We start from the raw sequence: 8,158 nt of genomic DNA, 5'->3' as shown, positions 1-8,158 counted from the left end.
GTGGGGCCACACAACTGAACATCTCGTCGATCTCAATTATATACGACTTGCATACGCCGAGTACTAGTGATTAACCCGAGTATGAGGTCTACCACGAACCTGTAGTAAAACTCTTCATCCTACCCCATCAAAAAGGGACTGGAGTCAAGAGAACCACTGCGGGTTGAGGTACTAAAATGACAACAAATTTGAAATTTGTTGTCATCCCAATTAAGCCAACATAGTAGCTAACACCCTTAGTTAGAAAAGTAACTCAAGTCGTAAGAGTCAGAACATTGACTACAACCATCATTCACACTTAAACCCACGGAATAAGCATCTCAGTGGAAATCCCAGACACCTGGGAGTTGTGACAGGTTAAACTATGAGGAGAGTGGATGAGGAGATTAGATGTTCCAAGTGACGGAACCCTAAACTCTCTAGACTTAATCTAGATCGAGGAAACTCTAAAACACCGGAAGAGTAGTTGCAAGAGATACTCGCACAACTCAGGCACTTCGTCTATCCAGTTACATACGAGTAGTGCCTAGGACACACCACCTCCTCATGCGAGAAAAGTCATCGTCGTCCTGTAGACGATAGACTACATTCCCCAAAGTTAATACTAGGACCCTAAGAACCACATTACCACCTCCGCAACCAAGAATACTTGAATAAAGTAAATGGTATGTTGCGTTGAGCCTTATAACCCAGATCATAAAGAGTTTGTAGACTTGACCCCAATCTCGGTGTTAGTCGATGGGTTATACTAGAAGACGTGTTTCCTACAACTGGAGGGAGCAAAAACCATTGGAAAATGGGGCATGTCTTAGAGATTCTTCGGACTACTAGGTGTTCCAAGGAATACGACCTCTAAAGAGATAGTAGAACCACCTCCAGAAATAGTCAACCCTTTCAAGAATCTTTAAGGACAAAGTTTCCCTGATCATAAACTGTTATCCATGAAACAGCGAAGCAAGTAAGGGCATGATTCTTTCCAGTTAGGGATCATATTGTGAAAGCATCTGTTAGATGATGATGAAAATTAAAACATTCTAAACATCGTTTGGTAAAACCCTATCTTAATAACTTTGAGAGTTTCCGATAGAAACATCTAGAGGGTCAGAAGTGCAGGTCCATTTTTTCACTAAGTCGAGATAGATGTCCCGTAACCAATAGATACCAGTATTTAGCCAATACATCTGATGATCCAGAAAACCACTGAAAGCCAATCACTATGAAATACGAATCTGAGGATAACCTGAGCCTTATGAGGACCAACCCAGGAACTACACCCTCAAAGAGAGAGAACTTTTAGAAGTTCAAAATGGCGATCACGCCAGTGATGATCTCACCATAGGAGTACATTATGTTCTAAGTACTGAAACATCCTATCTTCCCAAGAGCTTAGGACCATCGGAGTTTCTTGATAACAATCGGTCCAGCTTCCATCAAGACCTTGACTACCTTTGGAATTTCATAAATTCCACCCAAATCTATTCAATCCCCCAACATGGACAAAGTGCTTCTCCGATGTGGCTCGTATAATCCCACCCGTCGTGATAGAAATCATTGGGAACTCTAACTTCGTAGAAGAACCTTTAGGAATCATGAACCGAGAGGTCAAGCGAACAAGACAAATCCGCATCCCGTTAGTGAAAGTTCATTGGAACGTTGAGTGAAGACCTAAATTCATCTAGGAACGAGAAGAGCTATTGAGTCTAAGGCATTCTTATCTTTGGCTTCGTTCAATGTCAGTTGCGTGTGTGTGTGCTTGAAACTCTAATTTCGGGATGAAATTTCCTCTAATAGGGGGATGATGTGACAACCCGAAATTTTTATTCATATAAACTCCGCAATCAAACACATAAAAAATTGCCCGAATTTAAGCCGTTCGAGTATTTTCTTTTAAATTTTTGTCGAACGAGCAATTTAAATGGAAGTGTCCGTTAGGTGTTATGTATAGCAATAAATCAATAAACACCTTGACTAAGTGTTTATGGCCAAACAAGGGAGCTTGGACCGCAAACCCCAAAGGCTATATATATGGCACTTAGCCATCTTCCTTCATTTCTTCCATTTTAAGCTAGAGAAAACCCGAATTCACCCCCAAGGATTTTCAAGATTTCATCCCAACCTTCACATAACGTAAGTACTTCTATCCCAGAGTATATTAAGGGTTGTTATACTTCCATGCATCAAGAAATCACCCAAGAAACACAAAGAACAAGGTTTTTACGATCCAAGGTGTTCTTAGACCGAAAACCCTAAAATGGGTGCCAAAGTGTGCCCTAGTTCATTCTAAGCCTTGACAACAAGGCTACATCCTTTCCTTGATAATTTTAACACTTGAAAACACCAAAAATCCCTCAAGAACATGAGTTTACGATTTGGGACCTCCCAAAACCGTAAACACCTCCCAAAGGGTGTTTTGATGCCTTTAACACCTTATATGGCTTGTATACGTGACTAGGACTTTACATGCTTAACCTAGATGCACCAAAACATGAAAGGAAGGGGAAAACATGATTTTACGGCAGTAAAATCATGTGTTTACTACCGTAAACTCCCCAAGGAGTGGTCCAAGAACCGTAAACTCCAAAGGGAGGTCATCTTGAGCCCCAACCACTTCCTAAGCCCTTGATTCGAGTCTACAATAATTCCTTTAGTAGTTTAAGACCTTTAAGCACCCAATGACACCATTTCCATGAGTTTGCGGCCGTAAACTCATGGGGGAAATGGTCTTGAAACCGTAAACACTCATAAAGGCCACCATTTGACGAGTAAACTCCAATATGAGGCCATACACTATTTATAAAAAAACCATTAGTACTCCTAGCACTTGTGGTAAAGTGTTTTCATGTATTAGCACTTGTGGTAAAGTGTTTTCATGTATTACATGTTAAATAGGATTCGTGTGTGTGATCAAGTCCTCACTTGACACTTAGTATCCTATACCGTCCGTTCATCCGAATCACCCACGTCAGGTTAGTTCATACCCTTGAATCAACCTTTTAAATGTTTTTAAATGCTTTTATTGGGGGGAATACAAGTTGAACTATAGAGTTATTAGATCAATCACATGTGATTAATAACTATATAGCAAAATAGATTTTTGCTTGTTAAACTGCTTTATCCAGCTAAAGGTTTTAAAATATTGTCTTCAAATCTCGTTTAAAGTATGAATATCCCTTTCTAGGTTATTAAAGATTTTCCAAAGGTTTTCCAAGTTTGTTTTATAAACTGACATCAAGTCATAAATTCTTATTTATAATGTTTTCCAAAGGTTTTCCCAAACTTTTTGTTATCCTTTTATATTGTTAAATGCATACCTGTATATGTATAGTTATATAAGTAATGTTTAAAGGACTTAGGAAGACTAAATCGCTTTGATTCCTTTTCCTTGTTTGGATGTGGATTCAGGGTATCGGTTATCCGTCCGAAGTTTGTTTAATTATTAGTTATATATCATGTATACATATATAGTCACAAAAGTTCTCTCAGCCAATTCGTTTCCTTTGGGTAGCAAAGACATCCTTCCATTATTCATATACCTAAAACATTAGTAACTATTATATGAATAGTTAGGAGACTTTATTTACTCTCTCTCTCTCTCTCTCTAGCATGAAGTATTACACAGGATTCAGTTCATTCGTGAGTCGATACCATTATTTTAATGCCTTAAATAGAATGCGATGTACAATTTCCCGATATGATGATTCCTATCGTTGTCGCCGTGTAACCAGAGTCTCCTGGAGGGAGAGCGGACATGTGTATATATCTATACGAGACGAACCCTCCCGCATCCTGACTGCTAGCTACAGTCCGAGCCGGTAAGGACCACGGGTGACATAATGTCACAATGCATCAGGTATTCGATCGTCAATCAGCATAGTTACATATGAGTTCACATTCACCCCTTTATTTTAGACCTTGCCAGGCGTATTTTCCATTTAATACCCTCCTGGTGTCTATGTTTACTTATTTTAGACTTTTCTAGGCGTATTGTTAAATACCTCCCGGTGTTTATGTTTTACTCACCTTTAGACTGAACCAGGCGTATTGTCCATTCGATACCCTCCTGGTGTCCATGTTTTATTCACCTTTAGACTGAGCCAGGCGTATTGTCCATTCGATGCCCTCCTGGAGTCTATGTTTTATTCACCTTTAGACTGAGCCAGACGTATTGTCCATTCGATACCCTCCTGGAGTCTATGTTTTACTCACCTTTAGACTGAGCTAGGCGTATTATCTATTTGATACTCTCCTGGAGTCTAGGTTTTATTTACTTTTAGCCAGCAGTATTTCTGTTGAGGTAACATATTATTTTCCCCTATTATTTTTACTTGTGGCTTTTCTCACAATTCCTTTAAAGTAAAATATATATTTTGATAATGATAGTGCCTTTTGGGGGAAAAATTACTCCTTAAACATAAAACAGTCGAATCTTGGTAGAAGAATACTTTTAATAGAGATACTCCTTGGTTTAAACATAAAACAATTGGGTCTTGGTAGAAGACTGCTTTTAGTTAGAAAATATAGGATTTTCTAGAAAGAATTCTAACACTCTGTAGGTTCTAAACCACCATCTTTCATGAGTTTATTTTAAATAAAAACATGTATTTACAACAATGTCATTAAATACTTATGAACTCACCAGCATTTAAAAATGTTGATACTCGCTTTCAAAATAACTTGTATTCTCAGGTCATCGGTAGACAGGTACACTCCGGGAGCTTTTGTGAAGACAGCCTTGTACCAAGCTGCATTAAATGTTATTCTCTATATTTTACTCTTGATGTTTTTGCTAAATGTAACGTATGCAAAATTATTACTATTAATGCAATGATTTTTGTACTTTGATTATTATACTACATATGTTGTGATACTTGACATGACGTCATCCACCCCAGAACGTTTCCGCCGTTCTCGGTTTTGGTGTGTGACATTATCCTTTCCTGCCTTAATTACCCCTACCAAATGTGCAAGAGTTATGCTTTCGGATTTTCAGTTTTTAGTTTTCACTTTTATTTTCACGCTAAAGGGTTAGGGTTCCTGACTTCCCGCCTGCCGGTTCCATTTTTCAATATCATCTATTGAAGCTTGGTTCGTAGTCGTTACCAACGACAACGATCATCTCCGGACTATACCACTCCGGTATGCATTCTCCATTCTCGTGTGATGATATTCAGATTAGTTGATTTCATGTTGTTTTATCATCTCGATTCCCAAATACTAAATATATTACCTGATTAGTTCTATACGTATATTACTATATTATCTAGTATGTCTAGTCAAACTTCCAAAATTTTGTTTCAAATCAATATCCAAGTATGTTGTGTTTCTCTTATTTACTCTTGACTGTATAATCTTTAGTTGATCAAAAAGTGACCAAATTAATGAAATTACAATATCCAATTCCATTTAACACAAAGATTGCAAGTGACTTAATTTTGATTTCCATTTTACACAAAATGTTGCCAAACTCCCTTAACTTTTAAGTTATACATTTGTTTGCTTAAATTAGTTTTGTTTTTGACAGATTTTATGGATGATGGTGTGATTTCAAATCAATCAAGTCTAATGAAAGGGGTGGGTGAAATTGGTGCATGTAATTATGGTGGGGAGGAGACAACCACTCCAAATGTAAATACATCCACTCAAAACGCAAATGTGAGATAAGAACATCAGAAACCGGTGAAGATGAAGTGCAGTTGCAGCGGAAACGGTAGAAAGCATCAGAAGTATGGAATGATTTTGTTGTAGTTACCCTCAAAGACAGTACATAAAAAGTCGAATGTAAGCATTATATAACTAGATTATCTAAGGTTGGAACATATCATACATCCAAATGGCTAGACAGCTAAGAAGATGCTTACCTCATAAACAACACAAACAAAAAAAAAACAAAATTTGTTAAATTTTCTGCCAAGTGATGCTAATATGGATTCAGAATTTGGTAAGCCTCAAATATTAATTGGTCCAAATGCAAAATAGATGCTAACAAGATGAGGGAAGCCATAGCTAATTAGTTACTATGTGCTGAGTAAACTTTTAAATCCATGGAAGATGACATGTGTGTGAAGATGATGAAGACTGTCAACTCATTGTTTGAGAAAGTACGTAGATTTACAGCTACATCAGACTATTTTAAGGCTTAGGACAACAATAATAAGAAGTTGAAAGCCCTTATAAAATTTTCCTTGAAAATATGTTTAACAACTGATTGTTGGAAGTCCTCGCATCAAAAAATTTAGTATATGGTTATTACTAGACACTACATTGATCATAATTGGAGGTTTAATGACTTTATCAAATTTAATATTTACTTTTGCATTTTTAATCTTTCATTTTTTTAATTTTGTATCTAAGCCTTTTCTTATAGATTACACAAACGTGTATTAAGTTTTATGCATTTTCCTCCTCCTTGTATTGGTTTTGATATTGCTGAATGTATTTGCAAATGATTTAAAGAGTGGGAAATTGAAGATAAAATATTCACCATCTTAATAGGCAATGTAGCTTATAACGATAGAACGGTAAAAAGATTGAAAGAAATTTTTTTCAAGGGTAAGAAAACATTCTTCTGGTGGTAAATTGTTTCATATAAGGTGTTGTGCACACGTATTCAATCTTTTAGTGAAAGATGGTCTTACAGATATTTAGTATGTTATCCATGATGTTTGTGAGGGTATAAAGTATATTAATCATTCTAAGGGTAGTCTTCAAACATTTTTAAATGTTGCGCATCAGCTGCAGATACGCGATCAAAAATTATTTCTTGACGTGCCAACATGACGGAATTCAACCTGTGATATGTTGTCTTCTGCCTTAAAGTTTAAGGATGCTTTTCTAGGATATACATTACATGATTTTAATTTTTATATTTTCTTCTATATACTTGTCCATATTCACTAATACTTTGTGCTTTTTCTGATATGTAGAGTATGAACCTCATTTCATTCATTTGACAAGCAAGGAAGATTAGGAAAATATGGAAAGTGTATGTGACCATTTGAAAGTTTTCAAGGTGTGTACAAATATCATCACAGACAGTGACTGTCCAACTACTAATTTATATCTTATTGAAGTGTTGAAAGTAAAGCAAACTTTGGATAAATGTGCGTTGTCCCATAATGATTTTATTCATGATATGGTGAAAAAGATGAAAGAAAATATTGATAACTATTAGGGTGAGTGTCATCTCGTTATTGCAATAGCGTTTGTTTTAGATCCACAGTTCAAGATGACGTTGGTTGAATTTAGTTTTCCAACAATATATCAAAATCCTGATAAGAACATTAGAAAAGTAAAGAATGTGTGTTATTAAATGTAAACGAAGTATGTAGAGATACATGATACATTAGTTAGGGAAGCTGCAACCCATGGAAGTGAATGTGGATGAAACATCGTTTTTGGATTAAATTAATGCACCTCACCTAGATTGGGATGGGAGGCATTTGGATAGTTTATAAAGAATGTAGATTTAGAGTGACCAAAAAAGTCAGAATTTGATATGTATTTAGAAGAAGGTGTTTATAGGGAGCAAGTGTAAAGGGGAATACAATCATTTAATGAATTGAGTGGTGGAATGTGCACAAATTAAAGTATCATGTTTTGTCCATGATGGCTAGGGATTTACTTGTAATTCCAATTTCTAATGTTGCATTTAAGGCAACTTTTAGTGCTAATGGCAGAGTTATTGATCCCTATCGAGCTTCACTGGCACAAGATATAGTACAAATGTTGATTTGTGAAGGAGATTGGATTAGGCATCTACATGGAATCAAGAGAAAGTTGAAGGTGTATTTTAAAAGCCTAAAACAAATAATAATTTCTATTTTATTATTATAAAATATTAATCGTTAGTTATCTCTTTTTTTTACAGAAGGAGGAATCTCCTACTGAGGTTTTACTACCTATTACCACAACAAACTAATCGACGGTATAGTTGAACTTTCCTTACTAATAATCTGAATTTTTTTTTTGCAACGGTTTGGAATTTTTTGCATTTACCCTAGAATTTATGCTTCTTTACTAAGGGTAAGGGGATAAGATCGTAGAAACTATGGATTGTGGAACTTGAAGCTTTTTGTATAAAGGTTGAGATTATTTTCTCTAAACATGTTTTCTTCTTTTTCAATAAAACTCTGAAAATGTTGAGTTGAGATGAATTTTT

This window comes from Lactuca serriola, chromosome 3, assembly GCF_051521515.1.
Source record: "Lactuca serriola cultivar US96UC23 chromosome 3, Lser_US96UC23_V15, whole genome shotgun sequence".
Taxonomy (NCBI): Eukaryota; Viridiplantae; Streptophyta; class Magnoliopsida; order Asterales; family Asteraceae; genus Lactuca; species Lactuca serriola.
Note: the sequence above shows the minus strand (reverse complement) of the source record.